Raw genomic sequence first — 5320 nt, 5'->3', positions numbered from 1 at the left:
GAAGCCTTTCAAGTGGGAGTTGCTATGGTCCGTCTATTTCACAGATGGAAAATCTAGGGAGCTTATCCAAGATCACGTACTGAATGGAAGGCAGACCTGGGATTCAGAGTCTGGTGGGAAAGTACAAGCGCTTTCTAGGACGCCGTGGGCCCCCATATATCCTTCTGGTTTTACTAGAAGAGGTGTCAGACGTAATCTGTGTGGAAAGGCAGACACGGGCACAGTTTAGGGAGACTGGGAGGTGTGGGGATGGGGAGGGAAGGCAGCAGGGTCCTGGGGGAGAGATATGTGGCCTGTGAGCATCATTTCGAAGGAGGATTAGCCTTTGACAGACTGGATGGCGTGGCAGTTTTGCCGAGAGAGCAGGAACAAGTCTGGGATGCCGCTAGGCAGGGATCTGTGATAACAGGAAGTGAGGCTAAGCGGCGGCTCCCGGGTGGAGGGGAGGGTGCCCATGTCGGAGTCAGAGCAGCGTGGGGCTGCCCCCTGGCTCCGACACTGGTAGTCGCTGTGACCGGGTGGTAAGAGCCCTGTCTGAGAAGCGCTTGGCACAGCGCCTGCCTGGCACCCAAGAAGAACTGCACGGTGTTAGACACAGGTCAAGAAATGAGAAGCATTTTGGGGTTTTGGGGACATGGGGGGCACGACTTGTGCTATTGGGGTCCTCAGTTTCAGGAACCTGTTGGTTCTGAGCCTTGAGAGAGCTAACCGTTTCCTTAAAAAGTATTAATCCATTTTATTTTTTCTTACAAGCCTTCCTTCTTGTCCATTGTGAGTGAGAGCTGGCCATAGTGACTCAGTAAAAAAAAAGAAAAAAGGAAAATGATCTTTAATTCTTTATGATCGTTGTCTCCAAACTGGTACATCACTCCATTTAAAAAAAAAAGTGGGCAGAAATTATTAGGCTTTCTTTTTTTATTGTTTTATATGTTAACTTACCTAAAGAGAGGTCACCTGTTAGAATCATGATGGCCACGGACTGGAACCAAATGCCAGACTTTCTCCTTAGCTTCTGTTGGGGTGTCACCATTTTGTTATTGTCTCTAAGAATATTCACACCTTCCAAAATGCCCTATTTCCACTAACAATGATTATAACTGGCAATTACAGCGCTTTCCTTCTTTCCAAGTGTTTATTTACTTTACTTTAATTTCTTTTCTTTTTCAAATTCTTATTTAAATTCTAGTTAACATATGAGGCAACACTGGTTTCTGGAGGAGAATTCAGTGGTTCATCACTTACATACAACACCCAGTGCTCATCACAAGTGCCCTCCTTAATGCCCATCCCCCGTCGAGCCCCTCCCTTTCCCCAGTTTGTTCTTTGTCTTTAAGAGTCTCTCATGGTTTGTTTCCCTCTCTCTCCCTATATGTTCATCTGTTTTGTTTCTTAAATTGCACATATGAGTGAAATCATCTGGTATTTGTCTTTCTCTGACTGACTTATTTCACTTAGCATAATACACTGTAGTTCTATCCACTTTGTTGCAAATGGCAAGATTTCATTCTTTTTGATGGCTGAGTAATATTCCAGCATGTGTGTGTGTGTGTGTGTGTGTGTGTGTGTGTGTGTGTAGATACAGACCACATCTTCTTTACCCATTCATCAGATGATGGATATTAGGACTCTCTCCATAGCTTGGCTATTATTGATAATGTGTTTATTTAATTTTATAAAATTAAGGAATGGTGGAAGGAAAGGGCCATAATTCATTATTCTAAAGCAGCCATTTTAGTTTCTCTTGAATCTTTGTGCATCTGCAGATTTGCTTAGAGACTGTTGTGAGATCCTTGCTAGAGCAGAGCCTGGTCTGTAACCACGCTCACTACGACGGTGTTTCTGATGCTTCCTGAGCACTCGGCCTTGGGCTGAGGCTTATATGTGCTACAGAAAGTGTAACGAAGTTCTGAGCACTGAGGTTGAGCATTCTTGTGTTCAAATCTCCACCCTTTCCTGCAGTAAGCCTCATGCAAGGAGGTGAATGACACTACAAATCAAGACCACTGGCTTTCACTGAGTGATTCAGCTGCGCCAGCCATGGGCGAAGATGCTCACAAACATTCTTCATTTTTTTTAACACCTCTAACAAGAATGTGACATTATTATTCCCATTTTGTAGAAGAAACTGGGGCTTGTCCAGGGTCACACAGCTAAGTTAATATTTGTCTTGTAGTTCTTTCTTTCTTCCTTTCTTTCTGATTTTTTCAAAATATAATAATTGTCAAGTTGGCTAACAGTGTATACAGTGTGTTCTTGGTTTTGGGGCTAGATTCCCAGGAGTCATTGCTTACATACAACACCCAGTGCTCATCCCAACAAGTGCCTCCCTCAACGCCCATCCCCCGTTTTCCTCTCTCCCCTGCTATCGACCCTCAGTTTATTCATTGTATTTAAGAGAGTCTCTTATGGTTTGCCTCCCCCGGTCTCAGTTTGTAACTACTTCCTCCCCTCCCCCTCCCCCATGGTCTTCTGTTAAATTTCTCCAGTTCCACGTATGAGTGAAAACATACGATTTGTGTCTTTCTCTGACTGACTTATTTCACTCGGCATAATACCTTCCAGTTCCATCCACATTGTTGCAAACGGCAGGATTTCATTCTCTCTCATTGCCAGTGGTATTCCATTGTTTATATAAACCACATCTTCTTGATCCACTCATCAGTTGATGGGCTTTTGGGCTCTTTCCATGATGTGGCTCTTGTAGAAAGTGCCGCTATGAACATTGGGGGTACATGTGCTCCATGTAGGGGAGTTCCATTTGTAATTTTTTGAGGAGCCTCCACACTGTTTTCCAGAGCGGCTGCAGCAGTTTGCTTTCCTACCACCAGTGCCAAAGGGCTCCCCTTTCTCCACGTCCTCGCCAACATCTGTTGTTTCCTGAGTTGTTAATTTTAGCCACTCTGGCTGGTATGTCTTATATCATCTTAGATCAATCTCTTGTGAGCAGAGCACAGATATTTGAGTTAACGAATGAGTAAAGGTTGTCTCAGAAATATGTATTTTTCTGCTTCTTAGAAGTGAAGCCATGTAGACACATTTGAAAGTCATGAGATCAGCTGGATTTCAGACGGCTCCAGAGTGTCCTTCTACTCTTTGTACTCATTACAGAGAAAGACATTTTAAAAATAGTGTTACAGTTCGTGGAAAGATCCCCCGTCGATTGGTATTTAATGGGAAAGATGTGTGCGTGGGAGCAAATAACGGCTCCGGCAAAGCCCCGTGGAGGAGCGGGCCCATCCGCTATGTAACAGTCCTTGTCTTGACTTGGATTCACACGCGCTACCAGGCAATGATGTCCCGCAAACCTCAACCACATGTTCTGAAGTCTGGTTTTGGCCTTGTCAAGAATCCAAGCTGTGTTTAAAGACTTCTCATTGAGTGGCCATGGGAGGACCATGTCTCGTCAGGAGCACGTTGTGGGGGGAAGCAGTGGGGGGATCCAAAAGGAAAGGTTGGAGCTAAAGAGAACCAGCTGCAGGATGCCTAGCCATCAGCACGAGGCCTGGCACAGGAAGCTACTCTATAGCCCTTGGGAAGGGGATGAGCAAAGCGGTTGGGTTTTGGAGACTGGAGAATGAGGCTGTGTGACAGTAAAGGGAAGCCTCCGCATCTGGAGGAGGAAGGTTCCAGAAAAAAAGTGGGGCTACACGGCCCACCTAGACCCTTCAGTGGCACAGGCCCAGGCAGGGGGCGCCTGCCATGGCCGGAGGCTGCACGTCTACCTTCCGACTTGGCTTCAGCCTTCGTTCTTTGACCTCTGTAGCTGAGTGGATGGCCTGAAGCTAGAGGCCTGGTGGTCCAGCTTCCCGGGGGCTGGTGGCTGGACCTCCTGCTCTCCTCCTGCTCGCCCCCTTCCCCACGGCCCAGAGCAGGAAGGACTACGGCGGAGCCACTCCTGAAAGTCTCAGGGCCTTGCTCTGAGCCGGTCACGCCCTTTTGGTAGAACCACCATGTTCAGCCCTTTCTCCCAGGCCCATGGGAAGTTACAGATCCAAGACTTCTGTTTTTTAATTTAATTTTCTATTTTGGAGGAGAGAGAGAGAGAGAGAACATGCCAGCAGGGGAGAGTGGTAGAGGGAGGGAGGGAGAGAGAGAGACGGGGGGAATCTTAAGTGGGCTCCACGCTCAGCATGGAGCCTGACTCAGGGCTCAGTCTCACGACCATGAGATCATGACTTGACCTGAAACCAAGAGTTGGTCACTTAACCACCTGAGTCACCCAGGTACCCCCAAGACTTTTATTTTAATCGCTTTATTGGCATCTACTTCACAGTCACCCGTTCAAAGCCCTTGATTGATTCAGCGGCTGTTAGCGTATTTCTCGGCTGCGCTGCCGTCACGGAGTCAGCTTAGAACACTCCCGTCACCGCACGGAGAAACTTCCACACGCTTTGCCATCACTCTGCCCTTTAATCCCCAAATTCCCTCAGCCCCTGACAACCTCCAGTCTGCTTTTGATCTCTTTGGATTTGCCTCTTCCTGCTTTTTCCCATGAATGGAGTCGTATGAAAAGTGATCTTTTGCATCTGGCTTCTTTCATTCAACATCCGTGTTGTAGCGTGGATTAGCAGTTTGTTCCATTCTTTGGCCAAATAATATTCCAATATAGGGACCTCCCATATCTGGTTTTCCTGCACTGTTTCCACTTCGTGACCATGATGAGGCTGCTAATTCATGTGCACGTTTCCGTGTGAACCCAAGTTTTCATTTCTCTACGGTGTAGTCCTGGGAGTGGAGTTGCTGAATCCAGTTGTAGCTGCGTGTTGTACCTGCGGCCATTTTCCAGAGCAGCTCTACCATTTTGGGGCACCTGGCTGGCTCAGTCAGAAGGGCATGTAATTCTAGATCTTGGGGGTTGTGAGTTTGAGCCCCACGTTGGGTGCTGAGGTTACGTAAGTAAAAACTTACAGAAACCAAAACAAAGTAGCTGTACCATTTTACGTTCACCAATGTTTTGTTTGTTTGAAGAAATCCCCACGGGCACTGCCTGCACTTAATGAATGTGACCTTCAGAGGAGAAGCTCAGCAGCTCACGTAGATATTTGAAGGTTGACCTGCACTGCAGCAGAGAAAGAAGATGTGGGTTCTCAGCCCAGCTCTGCTCCAACGGCCTCTGGGACTTTGGGCAGCTGACTGCAGTTTCTGAGTTCCGGTCACCTTATTCTTTACCTTAAGTCAATGGGTTCATTCTAGAATATTCTGTAAGTTCTTCCAGCTAAACTCTTTGTGACAAAATTCACTCAATTTTTTAAAATTGTGAAAATAGAACATAAATCGAATAAGAAAAACAATTAAAACGAGTTTGTGATGAGAAGTCTCT

This window comes from Suricata suricatta, chromosome 2 (genome assembly GCF_006229205.1).
Source record: "Suricata suricatta isolate VVHF042 chromosome 2, meerkat_22Aug2017_6uvM2_HiC, whole genome shotgun sequence".
In the NCBI taxonomy this organism is placed as follows: domain Eukaryota; kingdom Metazoa; phylum Chordata; class Mammalia; order Carnivora; family Herpestidae; genus Suricata; species Suricata suricatta.
The sequence above is the reverse complement of the archived record's forward strand: the minus strand, read 5'-3'. Positions refer to the sequence as shown.